At 41.2% G+C, this 20490-nt stretch overlaps 1 protein-coding gene across 1 annotated transcript in view; it reads right to left on the bottom strand.

Annotated features, from left to right (window-relative positions):
- Nucleotides 1-14545, bottom strand: part of ptprsa (protein tyrosine phosphatase receptor type Sa) — a 229772-nt gene extending 215227 nt beyond the window's left edge. Inside the window, exon 1 of the mRNA XM_044200931.1 lies at nt 14263-14545. The gene's annotated coding sequence lies outside the window, so the exon portion shown is untranslated. The remainder of the gene's footprint in view (nt 1-14262) is intronic.
- Nucleotides 14546-20490: the final 5945 nt, after the last annotated feature.

The following is a 20490-nucleotide window of genomic DNA, read 5'->3' as shown; positions in this document are numbered from 1 at the left end:
TGTGTCTGCGTTTGGGTCCAATCCCTTATTTCCCCTGCTATCCTGCTTGACACAAAATGTAACATTCTAAGTTCAATTATGGTTATGACTTCATCCTTTCATGAAACCTCTTAGATCAGATACAAAATGTCTAAACTATTTAAACTAGGCTATTACATACTAGAGACTTGAACATGGAAATGTTATATCCACACTTCAAGTGAGGAAATATGTTAACATGGTGAGAACATTTCTCTTGTTTCCAGTAAAACTCACATTTTTTCCTTCATTTATCCATCCATCCATTATCTAAAGTGCTGATCCTGTTAGGATTCACAAGGGTTGGAGCCTATCCTAGCACACATTTGATCAGTGGCAGGGTACATCCTGGACAGGTTGCCAGTCTATCACAGGGCAAACAAATATAAAGACAGAGTTCACAATTTGGAGTTTCTGATTCAGCTAATCTGCATATCTTTGCACTGTAGGAGGAAACTATCGAGAGGAAAAACTCATCAAAAAGAGAGGCTCGAATGTAAGCAGGCAGGACCATATTTTAAGACGTAATATGAGACAAAATTTCTGTCAGGGCTTAACATTTCTTGCATCTCTTGCAGTAAACGTTAAGTAAGAGTATAAATTGGCAGGGCTGACTTGTGGTTAGAAGTCTAATAACTGGCACATCACATTTCATTTTTAGAACAGCCAAAACATCCTTGAGCAAGACACTGAACCCCTGGCTGCTCACTCTGTTTAAATCCTTCTGAATAATAACAGCTGAGACAATAAAGCTATGCTCCGCTGCAAGTACATGAGATCAACAATAAATGTTTCAGCCTTTCAACCTGTAATTTTCTATTTTAGGGAGTCCTTGATCAAACAAACTTGTTGATTAATTTAACACGCAAAACATGATTTAAGAGTTGAAATGACAAAAATTTGAAATCCATAAGACCTCACATCGGTGGGGTCAAATCTTAGCTTTTACTTAACTATTAAAACATGTACTAATACCCAACACAGGAAGAGAAGTGAGTGAAAAACAACAAAAAATGATTTTCAAAGAAACAATAATAAAATGACACATCAAATGAATCTTCTCCTGTATTGCCTATACAGGAGAAGATTCATTTGATGTGTACAGTATCACACAAGGGTGCAATCTCTTCATTCTTAAATTTAGCAATCAAAGAGGAGAATTTGTGAAGCTCTTTTCCCACAGTGCCTTTACATAAATCAACAGCAGAAGACCTTATTTATTGTTCTCTCAAGCAACTGATCACTCCAATTCTTCCAGCAGTGGAAATGTAGGATGGACTTGAAAATACATGTTCTAATATTGAACAGCAAAGTAATCTGAGAGGCAGCCACTGAAAAATACACACACACAGCAGACAGAGACATGATTATAGCAGTAAATACAGACCACACATAGACAAACAGAAATATACTACATGCACACACACAATCACACACACACACACACACACACACAAACACACACGCACACGTTTGTTTCACTATCCCCGTCATTGACATAATACTTTCCCTAGCCTCTATACCCTAACCTTAACCATCCCAACTAAGTGCCTAACCTTAACCCTTACCCTAACCTAATAGTAACCTGTACCCTAAAACCAAGTCTTAACCCTCAAAAAGCAGTCTCTACCCATGGGGACCTCAATTTTTGTCCCCACGGTGACACAAATCCCCATGGGTTAGTGTTCATTCAGGTCCAAGTCTCTACCGGGATATAAGAAAATGAAATATACACACATATCTGTATACCAGTATCTAAAGGACAAAGAAACACACATGCATGAACATTTCCCTTCAAACACACAAGCTTTACCTTGTGTCCAATAGTAGCTTTTATTTAATTGAGCAACTGCCCCTCGGAATTTCTGTGCATATCCCTACTGCAGAGAAAGACACTTTGAACATCTGTGGTGTGTGTTCCTGTGAAGCAGCAGCCCAAACTCTGCTTAATATTTAATGGGCCTATCTGATGGTCATAATCGCTTTTAAGAACAATAGAGAAAAACAAAGGGCGCCAGTGAAAAACTGCACCAGAGGTTAAAGCCACATCTCAGAGTGACAGAACAGGCTGGTTAGAGGGAGGGAAGGGGAAGAAGGGATAAAAAAAAGGGAGCGGCACTCAGAGCTACAAAAAAAATACATGGCAGGTGAATATCATTGTTAAGTGGGATGTTTGACCCAGGAACAGTATATAGGGTCCCATGACAGGCTGTCCACTTAAAAGCTATTTTTAGAAGGTGACATACAGAAAGACGTAGCCTATACCTACAACCTGAACAGCAGTGGAATAATGCAAAGTTAAGCTACACGGCATATTAAACAGGTTCTATTAATTTTTTTGTTTTGTGTTGTTATAATAAGACGGTGTAGTCCCTCATTCATGTTGCTATAATATTGTAATGTAGGCCTGTTGTAAATCTTTTGATGTACTATACATTTTGTAATACATACTGTAGATTTTTGCCAACACACATACTGTTCTTGTTTTTGCAGCAGATATTGTGTGCTGATATAACGTGTCAGTTCTTATACTAAAAACCAGATTTTGCTCTTATCCTCAGTGGTATCTATTCATCCAGTTAGGGTTTAATTTGCTATGGTTTGGCGGTAACAGCCATAAAGATGTCTGATATCACTTGTGCACAAATTGAACTAAATGATATTTGGTTTGTGGCACTCAACATACCAAAAAAATACATTTGAAAAACTCAACAACTGTGTCACACTTGCTCAAAGTGACATGGTTATTAACAGTTTTATTGACAACTAAAGCACATCTGCCATCTGTCTGTCAGTCCTGCCTCCAATCGCAAGGTGAAGTATGCACACAGTCATGGATGAGATTCACCTGCTCATGGCCACACTGAAAAGGATGAAAACACACAGCATTGAGGTAGGGAGGTATGTTAACAGATATGTAAAAATGTATTACTTTCATTTTCCAGGCTGAAGGGCCTGAACATAGATAGGAAGGACATACAGAAGTGTCAGTCAAGCAAAACTCTCCATGCACTGCAGAGCAGAGGATGAGTAGTGAAATGTATTGTACATAAAAATATACAAATGATTTGATTTCTTTATGTTCAACTAATGATTTATAAACATTTATCACAAATATTATAGTTGTTGTACAAAATGTTAATTATTCAGCATATACAAATATCTCTAATTTATTTTTATTTGTGTTGGAATTTACTAGTCTTTTGATGAACTTTCACTGTTTTGTTTTCCAAACTGAATCTATATTGTTTAGTTGAGATCTTCATTTCATAAATTACGAAGCAAACATATAAAACTTTTGAAGTCAGCTGAAGAGAGAGCAGCCCAGGGGAGACAAGTCGGGAGAGGGGGAGGCAACAGGGAGATGCAAATAACTAGACAAGGAGAAAAGTGGAAGGGAGAAACAACACGGGCAGCCAGTTGGGAATTGGATGGCATGTTGAGCTGAAGGAGAGGCAGAGAGAAACAGAAGCACAGAGAAAAGAAGGGAGAGCTAAAGACTCAGAGAAGAGGAATGACGGACAAAGAACAGGAGAGAGAACAATTAACTCAATTGACATGAAACAGGAGCAGGCAGCCAGATAACCAGAGCTTTTTTCTTCGTGTCAATTAAAACAGCACTTTACAAAGGTATACAGAAGGAGGAGGAAAAGGAAGAGGATGTAGTTGAGCTGAGGTTGCGGAGAGGTCGACATTTCAGCTCACCCTGTCCTTCTGCTGTCCATCTTTCTGAGTGTTTTAGAGCTCACAGTATGGCTACTGCTGCTGCACTGAACTGCTCAGTGACCTAGCCTCCCCCACCACTCAGTGACCGTGGGGGGGGTGACATGGGAAGAAAACATGCCATCCATCTCCAGGAAGATGAATCAAACGGATGAACAGGACTGCTTCGAAAAATTGGCAGTCCTATTTGGGGTTTGTCAAAGGTCTGACTGATTTATTTGGCGGCTGGTGATGGAAGGGAGTGTTCTCTATTTCCATGTTTCCATTCCAGACAAGAAGGGCAAGCTAGGGGCGATTGGAAGGAAGGAGATTCTGTGGACATTTCTTGCTATTCTGACTCCAGGGCTCAGAGTGGTAAAAAAGAAAGGGATGGATTGGGAAAGAAAAGCACGGAGTGGGAGGTAAAAGAGGTCAGAAGAGAGATTGAGGAAAGAAAAGTGAGAAGGACAGGGGCAAAAAGTGGGAGAAAGCAGGGAGAAAGCACAAGGGGGGCAGATGGAGAATAAGAAGCAGATAGGTTCACTTCTCATTAGTTCGCCTGCCACACACTATGCCACAAAGCAATGCACCTCCCAAGGACATGAATTAAACAAAGAGCCAACTACCTCAGAGGAAAGCGCCCTGCCAGCACTTAGCCAGGCCTCATAAACAACCAGCTCGCATTTGTCACTTCCTCTTCACTCAACAAAGTGACAGCAGAAATAAATTACTTTTAAGTAGACCTCGTTCCTCCTCTCCCTCAGCATCCTGTACTTGCCGCAGCAGCTGGTTTGAGCTAACGGCACAAACCAATGGACAAGGAAAAGGTAAAAATCAACAACACAACATAAGGTAGCAGACTGGGGCCTTAAGTTAGTTGTCACAGTGGCAGCCAGCATAAAAGTCACCCTCCCTGTATTTATCCTGCATCGTTACATCATTTAGATAGGTATTTAGGCATTCAGTCCTTATCAGAGGACTTTCAAAGAATACAACAGTGGGATTAGCTTGATTTCCTACATCAACAAGCAAGAAGTGCCCTAACAAAAAACATGTGACCATAACATGATCAAGACGTGTAAAAGCAAAGAAGAAAGGTACAAGGGAAAGCAAATGGAGTGAGGCATATAAAGAGAATAATTTGGCAAGGTGTTGTACTTCTTGAAAACATGTTTTCAAGCTGCAACCAAAACCAGAAATCAATCACTGAGAAACTAGCAAGGAGAATAGTGAAGCCAGCTGGAGTGAAGCAACATCCTGCATTACTGAGAGTTCAATGGCACAATGAAAATGGCACTGTGTTTAAATAAAATGAGTGGATGCAAACTCTCTCTGGATGTTGAACAGAACAACCAAACAAAATGTTCTCTCCCTTCCAGGAAGTAGAGTCTTCCTTGTAAAGAACAGCTAAAAACATATTTTTCCAAACACTTTGTCTTGGGATGAGTGTCAGAATTCAGACAAGGTGTTGTGGGAGTGGGGAGGGAATGCTTAGTTCCCAGCCCTACATCTGGGAAAGGCACCTGATGAAAGGTAAAGGTCTGAGTTGGGCCAGGGCTTATGAAAGGAGATATATCTGAGTAATACACATGCTTACCTCCCACCCCCTATCCCCTCACTTCCTCCAAACCCCTGAGCTCCAAAGCATGACTCCATCACCCCTTCTGGTTCTCCTCTTCCTCATTATGTATCTTTTCCTCCACAGCTGTGATACAGTCTCCTTTTCGCCCCATATCTCTAGAACCTCCCTTTAAAAAAAGAGAGAAAATGAGAAACAAAAGAGGCCGGCTAACCAAATTCCTAACATGCCAGTAATGCCACGTTTTGAAAAACCACATCAATCATCAATCATCCTGCACACTGCTGGACAGGAATCACAGAACACAGAGCACCTGGATGCATCAGCCAGAGGGGCCACCCATACACAAAGATTTGTGTATGGAACCATACATTAAGCACTGGTACCTTAGTTAATAAGGTCAGCTGTCTTGGTGTGAAACAACATCCCCCTCAACACAAAAATGAGAAAATGAGGAAGGTTTTTCCCCCCCTCTTCTAGCCCCTTCTCTGATTCCCATTGTAATCGCAGTAAACACCCTGTTAGTGTCAGGAGTTTGGCTGGGGTCCTGCCATTAAAGGCTGTTATTGAGCTAGGCTCTGGAGAAAACACGGGTTTGTTAATCAAGTGAAGGCAAAACAATTACTAGAATCCGATAATCAATGGCTGTGGACAAACAATAAATCTTTGGTGGCTGCTTCAGAGAACGACAAGTGGTGGGAAATAGGGTCCTACCAATTAAACAGAAACCTACTGGTATGCTATCGTTAGCTAATAACCATGCCGCTACACAATTTAGCCCATCTGATTAGGCTGTTTGACACAGCCAGTGTAATAGCTGTTACAAAGTCCTTTTTCCTTTTTCTTACTGCATGCCTGCTGAACAAGTGCTAGACTTACAGCTCCATTCCTTTGAGGACTTTGAGTTTGCTTCTCCTTTTGTTAGCTGTGAGCTCCAAAAAATAATGTTGGTGTCTAACTGCCAGAGAGTTTGTGTTGTAATATATGATTATGACTCCAAATATCATTAAAAATGTAATGTCTGCAGTATGAATGTAAGGTAGATAAAAGATAAATGCAGAGGGACTTCTAAAATGACTGCCATTGTATACAGTACTAATGCAAAATATACTAAATGAATTAGGCTACTTGTACAATGGTAATTACTGCATGAGGTAGGAAAGCTCATATCCAAATTGTGGAAATTTGAGTCCTGTTATGTATCAGCAAAAGCTTTAGAGAGGTCACAAGGGTATACCCTCTGAAAATGTGCTAGATGTAATCACTTGAATGTACAGATGGAAATTTCAATTCCAGTTGTCTTCCGCTGGATCAGAAATCCTGATTTGGCTGCAGGCGATGGGTGGAAAGCCTAGTAGGGTGGTGGGAATTACGGCAATAGGAAGAGAGCTTGATGGTGAACGGCAGGGGAATCAGGTAAGACAAATCTGTCTGGATTTATGAGAGCCGTGTGTGAGCTGCTAATAGCAGAATATACTGGGGAAGCAGAGGGGAGTTTATGATATGTAGCTCTGAGCGTACAGCTTTAGCATGCTGCAAAAAAATCATGATACATTCAGCCCTCTATGAAACTATGAAAGAAATGCCAATGCCAATGAAATCATCTTGTTCAAATTATCTTGTTTCTTGTGACATCTTTAAACAAGTGTACTGACTTACTTTATGGGCATTACTGCTCAGTTTATAAACTCTACAGAAGATAAAGCTGAATTAAAGAAAACTATTTGACCGTACTGATTTTCTTTGATTTTATCCAACAAAACATAACACTGAATGCAACACTGCAATTTTGTGTGTTTTTTTGTAAAGTATGGAATTAAAGGTGAGTGTAGCAGAAATAATGACCAACTGCACAGGCAGTCAAGCTGACATGTCTCCATTTAGCACAATAGCAATCATAAATCTGCCATGATCAATAGCTGTTCATGACTTGTTTTAAAAAGGTCCTATCCTCCACCCTCTTCCTATCCATCTATTGCAGCCTCATTTCCAGTCATCTCTTCCACCCTGTCTCATCAATAATTCTACCTTGTTTCCTCTCATGCTTCCTTACCTCATCTAGCTAATGTCACCTTCCCTACCTCCCTTTCTTTTTTCACCTACTTTTTCCTCTATTCCTACCTCTTTTCCTTAGATATCTTACAGTATCTCTTCTTTCCTCCATTTCTTGTTTCCTTCATCTTTCCTTCTCAATGTCTCTTTCATCTATGCATTCCTTTCCTTCTCTCTTTCGCGATCCCTCTCGCATCCTTATTTCTTCATTCTTTTACTCCTCCATGACCCTGCATCTAATTTTTCCTTGCCACCATTCCTTCTCTCCCTCCGTCCTTCTTTCCTTATCATCTTTTTCTTCTGCCCCTCACTTCATGTCATCTCTCCATCAATCCCTCACCTTCTTTTTCAGTCTTTGATTCTCTGATCTGCACTGTTTCAGCACTCTCTTCCTAAACTTGTTTTTCATCCCTTCTCACCATAACCCTCTATTCCCATTCTTTCATGCCTCTCTACAGTATGTGCTTCCCATCTTTCTCATCACTCCCTCTCCTCACCTTCTCTCTCAGTTTCTTCCTTTTCTCCTGTCGCCTCTCCCACTTTCTTCTCAACTACCTCTCCCTGCATCCCTTAGTGTATCCCTTAGATTTACCTGCCCTCCATCTCTTCCTTCCTCTGTCCCTCCTCACAACTCTCTCCAACCAGTCCTCTCCTTCCATCTGCCATTTCTCCTTTTCCACCCTTTGTGTCTGCCTTGCTCTCCTGCAATCTGCAGTTCACAGGTTTCTCAGGGCACATTGTTGCATCCCAGCGGAAGCTTGCACAGCATTCTGCCATAAATAATTGAAGAGGCCCCACATGGCCAGGCATGCTCAGTCTAAATGGATTATTCTGGGAGAGATCAATGCCGGCCGGTGAGGGTTTTATTAGAGCCTGCAGATGAAACGTACAAGGCCACCGCCAATGCTCTCCTCTCTCTGTCTTAATTCTACCCTGCTCTAGTGTGACATTCTCCGCACCTGCACCTTCCACTTCCACCATCCACCCACACCCGACCCCACAACACCACAAGAGGACCATGGCCAACGCCATGCAGTGCAGCTTTGAATTAAACATATAAATGACTGTCCAAGACAGTGTATGAATCATTCATTCTTTATAATGCCTCTGACTATGATGCAGGGTAGTAGTAAACGCGTGAGACAGCGTTTCAGCGTTGTCGAGATACATCATCCTCACAGAACCCCACCATCATCACCTGCCCCCCGCTCACCAGCATGGCAGGAAACATCCAGCAATACCCACTGAAGGTGTCATGGGCATGACAAGGGGAAGTGAAATGGTACTGTAACCTTCAAGAGTTACGACCTTTGGGGGCGGGTGGTGGCTGCAGTGGTGAATAACCCTAAGTTTCTCTCCTTGAGGAGATTTACAGATTTATATCTGTTTCATCCAGTGAGAGGTTTCCTAATTGTCTGCTTCCTGGAAAACATCCTGCCAAGCTGGCAACCACGGTTTGTTAGTTATTCGGATCTACTGGGTCCACATGTTAAATAACAAGAAGAATATGGTACTATTCCCAAACTTAGAGCAATTCTACTAAAATTCTACTTCATGCACACCAATCAAGTCATTCAAGTGAAATGTAACCTGTATCCCCATAATTTAACCCTAATCTACATATTTTGCAACGCTACAGCAACATTTTTTTCCATTAATGTTAGCGCCAAAGCATGTAGTAACACAAAGTTCAGTGTAGCTGTAGTAGAGATCAAAGCCGCTATTCATTCACATCACATCCTTCCTGCGGGGGTGTCAAGTTGTAGCCCACAGTTAGTATAACTAACTCCATGGCAACATTGTACATCCTGTGTACATCTCCCAAAGCATTATAGGTAGTTTCAAAACTTAGATCATAATTATCCCCCAAATTGAAGTAACAAATGTACTTTTTTCAATATTATATCAATTGTTTTTTAGTTCTTTTTAGAGTTGACAGTGGTGTATGTGTGTGTGTGTGTGTGGGGGGGGAACCCCTGTTCTAAACATTAAAAATAAAACCCAAGTGAAACATCTTTTAAGAAACGTCTTTCAATTCTGCATTGGTATCAAGTGAAATGATCTTTTCCCATTGAGAAATTATTGGAAAATTTTAATAGATACAGGGCATAGGACATAGTTTTAATAGATACAGGGCATAGGACATATTGCACGGATTGAAGTTTGCCCCACAGTGTCCCCCTTCCAGTGACATGTCCCCTCTGACTGTATTTTAAACTACACCTGAACACATTTGTTGGCATATTCTCAGGTTCTCTAAACACACACATTACCACTGCAATTATCCTTGAGTGAAGAGCCTTTGAATGCTTTACATGCTGCTTTAACCTGAACCTGAACTAAGACTCCCTCAGTGATTATGATGTGTTCTCCTCACCAGTGAAATTAAACCCTGACAAAGCTACATGTTTCCCTCAACTATAACCACTTTTGTGATTACTGTGAAAACAACATAATCAAATCTTCCAAGCAGGAATTAAAGGTGTGCAAGATACTTCCTCCAGCAACTTTTACCCTTTCACATCGTTTTGATTGGGTTTGTGGCTGGCAGACATAAATAGACATTGTTTCATGGGCTGGTGTTTTGAAATAAAGCATTATCATATTTGTCAGGAAGAGAGGGGCCCCGAGGCTTTCACCACAACCCCTCACAAGTGAGTGGTCTTCCTCTCCTTCCTGAAATCCTGCATTACTCCTGCATTACTCCAGGATCGCCTATCTTCCATCTTCTCCCTTCCTGACATCTTGGCATGTACCAGGAAAAGGTGTAAAAATCAAAGTCATTAAAGTGTCAAGCTCCACGGTGGGCTTAAACCAGGTCAGAACGTTCATGAAAAACTTGTGAATAGTGCATTTTTTGCCCTCATTCTGGCAGTCAAGACTTCCTTTAAAGAGCTTATATATTAGCCATTTGAATTGACAAACCAGTGTTCAAAAAACACAAGGACAATTTCTTTCCCTGCTGTTAGAATATTCCAGCACTTTGCATATGGATTTGAGGACCATATGCTTCCTGACAAGATTTACTGTACAATATGGCACCGTTGGACAAAAGGCTGAGTACAAAAATTCTCTGTCACATTATACAACACCTCCTTTGCTTTTCTTTAATGATTAACTCAATCTAATTTGACCTCTTTAGTGCCAACCACTGGAGTTTTGTTTATAGGTGTCAATCTTTCACTGGTTTTATTTACCCTGACCGTACCTTGTATTAAAAACAAATTACTTTGGTGTGTTTGCATGTGGTTCAAGGGGTGGAGGTGAGGATGGGATGAGATGGGATACTCTGAAATTGAGATTTTGCTACTTAGAATTTCAAATTTTGCCACAGGCGGGGGAAAAACATGAGAGAAAAAAAATAGCCCGCTGTTTATGTGGAGGTGACAACTAACAAGCGCTATCCTGGTAATTAGACTGCTGCAGTGTACATGGGCGAAGCTCTCATAAAGTGTGCTTATGATTAAATATTTTCTTCTCTCTCTCTCTCTCTCTTCCTTCTGTCTCCTCTGCCTTTATGTGTTTGGGTCCCCTTAAACTGCTCTGCCAGTTTCCATTTTGACGACATTAATGACATGACCACACACTTAGGCTTGATGGCCTGTAATGAGACTGCAGAACGTGACTTATAGCTCATCTTGTAAACGTAATGAAAGTATATGTGCGTGTATAAGCAGGTGCATATCTGTCACTATGAGCATTTGCAATGTGTGCCGACCCTCTCTCACATGCCTGAATCTTTGCTGCCCAGCTGGTGACAGGTGAGCATGATTGAAGTGCATTTCTGGAGGAGAAAACAACGAATGCTTGGGCAGGCCATCCAATCACCCACCTCATACATACAGAGAGGCTGGTTGATTGATGTCAAGTTAAGAAGTGTACACAGTGAAAAGATAACCTGGCTCGTCTCCATTACCAAGAGCCACCTCACTAAAAGGAGACCTACAGGCCTATGATGCTCCGCACTCCAAAAATTAAATAGACTTCATAATGAAAGTTTTGTAATTTAAAGCTGGTGAGAGTGCAGTGTGATATGAAAGGTGTGAAAAAGAGAGATCACATCCAAAAGACAAAAACCCACTTGGCTGGACCCAAACCTAAGATTTCACCTTGCACCTACTAAGCTTCTGAACGGGGTATCTTTAAGGTATCAAAACCCCTGAGGGTTTCATTGATGAACCCTTTCATCGAAATGTAACTTCAGCCTGACAGTAGTTCATAAAATTCTATAATTATTATTATTTCTTCAAGAAATTTTAACTAATAAGTCCCCACTGGCTCCATTCAGATCTTAGAAGAACCTACAATGAACCACTACTTTTTAGAGTGTGTGGTCTCTATGCATGTCCAACACCAACACGGGTGTTTGATTGCTCCATGAACAAACGCTGGGTGAGGAGACGCTTCATAAAATTTGTCCAGCCCATTAAGTCTGAGGGAAGGACTCCAGTAATAGCTGTCCTTCCACAGGCCTGTCTGTTAAGACAGCAGAGAGTGAGTGACTCCCTCCTGTCGTAGTGATCATGGGATTGCACCACGTGTTAATATCAAGAGCAGGACTGGAGCACACAGACACATAAAGTGGGGATGAGAATTATAATTTAAACTGAAATATTAACAATTTACAAATAGTAGCCTTAAATCCCACCAGTGCTATCTTGCATAAAAAGATGTTACATCTCAAAGACAAGCAGAGAGTGAATGCAAATCTCCCTGTGTGTGTCTTTATGTGTCAAGCTTTATACACCAACTCATGCATTACATCATTTGTTTCATCACTGTGGTTCAGCTCCACATATTTTAATATCTTCCTTGCAAGAGGCCAAACTTTCTACTGTTACTGAAAAAAAAAATGTGCATGAAATATGGAAAAGGCAAAACTCAAGAAGCATATGATTGGTTGCCCGAATAAATCTGTGGTGGCATAAGTCTGAATATAATTTAGAAAGGACTGTGAACTATTTCCAGAGAGGTTGGGTGCAAGCGAGGGGTGTGTGCTCCCTCTCAGACATATCCATTGGTGGATGCTACCTGCTCTGATGCTCCAGGGCATTCTGCTGTGTGCGTGTGTGTTGAGGAGGGGGAGCTAGGTTGGTCACTCCAAATTTCTCATGTGACGGAGCATAACAGGGAATTGTAATACACAGCAACATCATAAATTTGATTACATTACATTGCACTGCAAGCCTGTAAGCCATTTCCAGGCACCATAAAAAAAAGCTATAACTAAGTTACCACGGGTACAAAGAAAAATGAATAAACCCATTTTCTTTTAACAACCCCAACGCTGGCGAGATATTGTTCTCTCCTCTGGCTTTTATGAGCCTTGCAGACGCGCGATTCGCTCAATGCGATCGAAACAGGAGAACAAGATAGAAAATGCCCAACTTCGGGCAAAAAATAGACTAGACTGTTCTGTGGCAAATGTTTCATAACGTACCTCCAAAAAAGTGCTATTATATCCTCATCAGATATCAGTAATCTCATCTATTGGACATCCGAATGATGTAGAATGTACTGATTTTATGGAAATAATGGACACACATAGGGCTCTACCGCATCTTTTAAAACTTTATCACTGTGTTATATCATTTTAGTCTAATGCAGCCTTATTATGCGGCAGCAGATCTGTGCTGTGAATATCAGAACCATCATGAAACGGGTAAACCAAAAATAAAGACAGTAAAAGCAGTGGGATTTTAAAATGATAACCAATTCGAAAGTTTGAAACTGAAATATTCTTGAGCTGGTTGGGCTTGTTGGACACAAAACAACATCAAAGATATCACAAATATCCAAGTCTCCATACAGAAGCGAATTTAGTTTTCAGTATACAACAAGGGCATCACCAGCACCTAGAAAAAGTCATTGTCATTGCCGTGCTGACTCCACCTCGGTGGGGCTGTGGAAAGCTCGAGTGGCGCACCTCGAAATAAGCTCAACTCTAGTCTACACGCCATTGACAATGTGGTGCGCAAAGGCAATTCAGGTCCAGGGGTGTAGACCAACAGTACAGTAGCCTCCTCTCAAAAGTCCAACATGTATACCTTAGGCTTTAACATCACATCAAACAACCGGTCCGCACACACATGCAGACGGAGACAGAGGAGGGGGGGGGAAGTTGACTGCATATCGAAAATGGCATTTCCGATTGATGCTTGCACGAAGAATCGAATGTCTCGCGCTCTTCGGGCATGTTCATATCAGTTCATATTCTAATGCAAAGCATCTCGCAGTTGACTTGGCAAATGAAGCACCCTCCTGTGGAGATGCACTTGTTAGATGGAGCAGCCCCCCCACACACACACACCTCCGCCCGAAAAAAAGATGCGTTATGCTCCAAAGCTATACAGCACATACAAGTGCAAGAGGAAATTTTAAGAATATTCGTTCTTTTCTCTGCTGCTGAACCACCCAGGTTTCTTTTATTTGAGAGATTAAATTTGTAAATAACTCTCAGTGGGGAATGAAAGGGAAACCGTGTCTGTTACGACCGTCGTTCAGAATGATGGATATCCGACATACCCAAGCAGCAGTTATGCTCTGCTCACCAGCAGCAGCAGCAGCACCAGCAGCAGCAGCTTTGTTTGGCAGAGTCGGGTCTCCCACTGAGTCCGGGACTATCGAGCATCTCTTTCCATCGCAAAGCTCCGTAGCTTGCCTCTTTGCAGTATTCTGAAATGATGCTACTCTTTGGGCACTTGTCTGCGTCTCTGTGCCGGTGTTAAGAAGGCAGAATAACGCACGGGTCGTGCGCTCCGACACCAAATGCCCACATGCCTAATTTTTGTGTAAGCGTTTAGACAATGACAAAGCCGTGATTCAAATTCCTAGCGCTTATAAAAAATATACCTGGCAGAAAAAAGTAGCTGGACAGAGTCAGAAAAAAAGAGACAGGGAAGTGTGCCTACCTTTTCGTCAGCCTCGGAGTTCCTCTTTCTTTCCTCTCAGCTTATAAACCCTCACATCTTCATGATTAAAACAAGCAATAATCCCCGGGTTTGTGTTAAATGTGTGCGTCCCTGCGGCGAGTCTAGTGAGGAGCGGTTCACGGGTCCCTCTGCCGGGTTAAATAATGTTTTTAAAATCCACCCCAAGAGCGCAGATTGCTCAGGACGCGTCTTGGTACGGCAAGAGGAGTCGCTCCCTCAGCAGCAGCCGCCGTGCGCACTTGGAGAAACCAGAGCTCTGTCCGCGCAGGGAAACTGAGGGAATGATGTCATGCGTCCGGCCCTCCCTCTCCAGCCACCCTATAAATCACGGCTCTCTGTATATTCTCTCCCCCTTCTTCTCATCGTCCCCATCTTTCTTTATGGCACGTTGTTTAAACATTTGCACCGAAAAAAAGACAAATATAGGCATATACTTTTAATCTAGCACTGAATATTTAAATCCTGATTTGGGGAGATATTACTTTAACTCAGTAGAATACAATAATCTTAATGTTTCCAGAATTGAAATGAACGATATACGTTATCACAACAATCTGTCATTTGTTTGTTGAGCGGTGGAAACATTTACTCCATATGCTTGAATTAGGTTTAAAGACGCAAGGCTGTATACCTTGCTTTGGAGGATATGTTTTTGCAGTGCTCCACTTGACGTGATGAAGTCATTCCGTTCCCTCACGCCTCACTGAAGGTATCGTCCAGTAGCATCGTCAGCCTGCCTTTACCCGGGATAAGAGGGGTGGGGTGGGGTGGTAAGGTAGCTTGAAACAGACCAATGCACACCTCGCAACGAGAACCCCCCCCCCCCCCCCCCAACCCCGTGCATCCGCGCATCTTAAAGATAAAGCATCAGAATTATAGGTGAAGTTCACTGTGCATATTATATACTACACTGCAAATAAAAAAGCGTTTTTAACAACTCATTTGGGCTTGTTTTGGGTAGTTAGGAAATGCAATTGTTGTTAATGGGCCTATGGATGGATTTCATTTGTCCATGCAAGGCAAGGCAAAATTATTTGTATAGCACATTTCAACAACAATGCAATTCAAAGTGCTTTACATAAAACATAAATCAAGATATGGCAATATAAAAAGATATTTAAAAACACTTAAAGAGTTAAATAGAAAATAAAATCAAGATAAAACAGGAGAGTAAAAGTTATAGTGCAGTGTAAGAAATTAATAATTATTTAATTTAATAAAAGACAGTGGGAAACAGAAAAGTATTCAGCCTTGATTTAAAAGAACTAAGAGTTGCAGCAGACCTGCAGCTTTCTGGGAGATTGTTCCAGTTGTATGGTGCATAAAAACTTAACGCTGCTTCTCCATGTTTAGTTTTGACTCTGGGGACTGAAAGCAGACCTGTCCCAGACAACCTAAAGGGTCTGGATGGTTCATAACATAGCAGAAGATCAGAAATGTACTTTGGCCCTAAACCATTCAGTGCTTCATAAACCAACAGTAGTATTTTGAGATCAATTCTGTGACAGACAGGAAGCCAGTGTAAAGACCTCAGAACTGGAGTGATGTGATCCACTTTCTTGATCTTTGTGAGGACATGAGCAGCAGAGTTCTGAATCAGCTGCAGCTGATCGATTTTTTAGAGAGACCTGTAAAGACACCGTCTTTTTTCCAAATCCTGCTGAGACATAAATCCTTTAATCCTGGATATATTCTTAAGGTGGTAGTAGGCTGACTTTGTAATTGTTTTAATGTGGCTGTTGAAATTCAGGTCTGAATCCCTGACTACACCAAGATTTCTGGCTTGGTTTGTGGTTTTTAACATTACTGATTGAAGCTGAGCGCTGACTTTTAACTTTCCTCCTTGGCTCAAAAAACAATTACTTCAGTTTTATCACATCCAAGTCCTCAAAATGTTTTAAGTTTTGTCATGATGATATCTTATTATCATTACTTTAAGACAATACTGGTAAAACAATTGAATATAAGTTATCACCTTGCTGTGAGATTTTTTCTTCCCTAAGGAATGAATCAATCAAGACAAAAATAAATGTAACATGTAAAATCACTGAAGATGTACATTTTGATAGGTCAGTAAATAACAGTGACTAAGAGCCTATTTTAACTAGCATATTTAATGTATCTTCAAATGCATTTAAATTCCTCACAATGGATGAGCAAGCTATAAGGTATTTTCTGCATCCTGACTTTGCTGTTGGCTGCGTGAGTGTGAGGGCATTTAATCAATCAACTTCAGCTGCAGGTTTTACTTAATCAAATCCTTAAAGTGGCAGGACTGCTTTCCTCTACTCTATTGGTGCACATACGCTCTCACAGGGACAAGCCCATTACTGGAGCTTGGCCATTCATGCTTCCCCTTAATGCATGGACTTATTCCAGGGGGAATAAACTTAGCATCAAGTTTGCAAAAAATTACCTGTTGGTGGACCCTGGAAAACACAGGTTGTGTTCAATATATTGTCATCTATCAGACCATCCTTCCCATCCATATCCCATCCATATATTTTATATTCCCACTTATCTGTATTCATGTTATGGGGTAGGGGATTATGGACAGAAGACAGATAAACAGGACAGGTCACTGACTTGTCAATACATCACAGGGCTAACATACAAACCCATTCACAGACACATTAACACCAGTGGGCACCAATGAGTCAAAGTTAGTGGATCTGCATGTTTAGATTGCAGGTTGTGTCAGATGTGGGTGGAGTATTTATGTATACTTATGTGAGTTACATGACTGGGAGATTGATGGTGGATAAAAAAGATACATTTTCTTTATTATTTTATCATACTCTGCAAATATTATATAAATAAATACAAGTAATATACATAAATGCAAATTTTGAACTACATTCTTCTTGAATGCACTTGTGTATCCTTGCTCCTTTGCAGGTCTTGTCGTCCTTTATCCACCCTGAGAAACGTAATATACAATTGGATCATCTTGAAAAGACCATACTTTTGTTGTTACATGTTCAGCCCATTATTGCAAATCACACTGAAGATTAGCTTGTTTTCATTTTTTTCCTGTCATTTCAAAACATTTTAAAAAGAAAGAAAAAATCCCTAATTGTGATTGATTGCCTATGTTAAGCACTGAGATTGTCATATTGAATTGACATGAGCTAACATTTTGGCAATAATGAAAAGTCAGCATGATTTGTACAGAATGGGTCAAAACATGATAGAAGTTGTTTATGGTGCTTTAAAGATAGCAGACCTAAATCGATTTCTGCGTCATGGGCTAGTGGAACAAAGAGATGGGGATGCATAAAGTTAAGAACTGGAAAAGGCCCCACAAGAGCCAACAATATAAATATTTTGTGGCCTCAGCAGGGATCAGACTCCTAACTGTGGAAGTGTTGAAGCCATTCTCTACCCACTGAGTTAGACAGGACGATGTGTGACCTTTAAACTAAAGCATTTAAGTCCCCTGGACAGATAATTTGATTGTCCTTTGCCTGTCTTTTCCGTTACTTCAGATAATTGGACATTCCTTTGATAATGTGTGCTCACGTCAGTAAGGGGGCATCAGGCATTGCGCCACAAGTCAACAGGGTAAGCAGTAAATTTAGCATTTTATAAGTGAGCTTGTTGTCACAGTGTTGCAGGTTCTAATATACTGTATGTATTTGAGTATTTAGGTCTAGCTGACACTTGTTGTGTAAAAGCGTACTTTAGCTGTGTTCTCATAGGCTATTTTATGTTGTCAGCAAATTTGTAGTCCATCTACATCTAGGTTCACTAACAAAGACCATGGCAATAAAGATATGGATTTAGAATAGTTTATTGTATATTATGGATGGAGGAGAGCCAAGATGACGTAGGAGGGATGAGATGAAGGGATGGCGGGATGGGGGTGAGGGTCAAGGGATGAAGGGATCAGGGGAGAAATCAGGGTTGTGGATTGGTGGATGGAGGATTACTATGATGGACCGGTGTCAGTTGGTGGCGGGAAGACAGGAGGGAACCGTGGAAGTCGAGACTCTTGTGCTCTGATTCAGATAGAGCCCCCCAAAAGAAACTTCAAATGGAAAGATATGCATGGGCGTTTCTGATGTCGTTCAGATCATTGCGGATGTAGGTAAGGTATGCTGGAGAAGACCAGCGGCTGTGTATTTTGATGATGTGGTCAGATATTCCCTGTCTGGAAGTGGTGGAGGAGGCTCTGATATGGAAGGAATGCCCTGAGTATAGCTCGGGGGATATTCCAGATCTGGATAAGATCTGGCGAAAGGTGAACCAGAAGAGTGTGACCACTTTACCTGTCTCTGAGACAGGCTTGACTGGCTTGTCTTGAGTTTATGTAGTCCCGTATAGGTTCTTATGGACTCAGGTACGAATCTAGTCATAGAGATGCAGATGATGGAGGAAGGAGTGAGAGATGAGAATTTGGGAGGCCATTTGGCTGAGAACCAACTGTTGCTATAGTAGCCGCCAAAGCCAACAGAAGGGGCTACATCTGTGAACAGCTGGAGATGCTGTTCCAGGAGGAGAGGAAAGGAGGTGTGACAAGAAGGATCGAACTTGAGGGATGATACGGATAGCGTAGTTGAGGTGGTCTAGCAATGAGAGAAGTTAGTGTTTGGTGCATCTATGAGCCAGAAGGAAATTTGAAATGAGTAAGGAAACCCGGTAGATTTTCTTAGTAGGCAGGGATGCTTGGAGTAAGACAGAGTTGAGGATGATGCCAAGAAATTCCAGGAATGTGCTGGGGCCTTACAGAAAGAGGAACTCTAAGGTCATGAAATGCAAAAGTCAGAGTGTTGAGACTATATGATGGGGGAGAAGTTAGCTGCGTGACGGTGAGAAAGTCATCTAGGAGATGGATGACATATGGAAGTTTGTAGTTGTTTGTCAAGATCCAGCAGAGTGCTTCAAATAAAGAGTCTATTTAAAGGAAATATTTACAGGCTGCTCTTGCACCTGAAGGTCAGACGCACTGCGAAGTTGTATGCACCCTTCCAGAGGATGCTTAAAAGATTCCAGTAGTTAGGGTGGATGGGAAGGACTTTGAAGGTGCTGGTGATGTCTGCCTTGGACAACCAGGCTCCTTGGCCTGCAAAGCAGATGAGGGAGTTTTGTTTATTTGGAGATGAAGCGCGAGGCAGAGAAGCAATGAGGGTATACCTCAATACCTGAGGTGATTGTTTGTGAAGCCTGAGGGGAAATAGTGGAGGAAAACAGAGAGAGCTTGTACAGGGTTTGATACGATCTGGCCCTCTGAGAGGGCTGATGTGGAAGGCTGGGCTTATGGAAAATACGGATTGCGGACTGACAAGGTTGGATTTTAGGAGATGGAAAGGACTCCCGAGATTTCAGGAGTATGCTGATCTTCAAACAGATCGCTATCTCAAGAGTTGAGAAGGAGCTCCTGGTCCATGGTTTAAGGTTAGCGTTTCTGTACTAGTCTGTCACAGGTCATGTGAAAACTGAGTTAAAGGGGAAGGAACTGGATAAGGTGTGCTTAAATACTTTTGTGTGGAAATGGGATGCGTTCGAGGCGTGGTCTTTGTTCCCAAGCCTAGTAATAAAACTTAATTCATTTGAGTTGTTTTTAAGAAAGTGGCATATAGTATATATAATATAAATGTTATTTTCAGTCAGAAATATGTATAAAGAAATAAGAAAGAAAGAAAGTTGCATATTTTGCAAATGTAGATTTTGGGGATTTTGTTAGTTTTCCTTCACTGGTGGCATTTAAAGAGACATTACTGTAACGTAAATTGCTACATTTCCATACATTCAATTTCAGTAATCATTAGAGACCAATCAATAAAACACATAATATTCTCTGGGTAAAACGTCTGATGCAACCTTGCTGTGGTGCCAAGGTGGATGAATCAGAAAAAAGAAGAACCTCAGTAATGAAAAAAGCCAGCTACTACAAAGCATTAATAAAAAGCAATGTGTCTCAGCTGCAGTAGCCTTTTTCAGGGTTACAGTGTTAACAATGAAAAAGACTATAACTGAAATTCATTGGTTTCTAATATAAATCTTTCTCAGTTAATCTCAGAGTGAGAGGAGCAGAATTATTTCATTTGTATTGTGCCTTGAGTCAATTAACTTGTCAATCTCAAAATCATGGTAACGGGCTCATCACATACGCTCCAGTTTTACACCATTTCGCGAACCCCACTTTGCTGTGATTTTAATGTAACAGATCTAATGTTACCTAAGCATGGAAAAAAAGTTTTTAAA

The sequence above is a fragment of the Siniperca chuatsi genome, linkage group LG6, assembly GCF_020085105.1.
Source record: "Siniperca chuatsi isolate FFG_IHB_CAS linkage group LG6, ASM2008510v1, whole genome shotgun sequence".
Taxonomy (NCBI): Eukaryota; Metazoa; Chordata; class Actinopteri; order Centrarchiformes; family Sinipercidae; genus Siniperca; species Siniperca chuatsi.
Note: the sequence above shows the minus strand (reverse complement) of the source record. Positions and strands in the feature narration are given on the sequence as shown.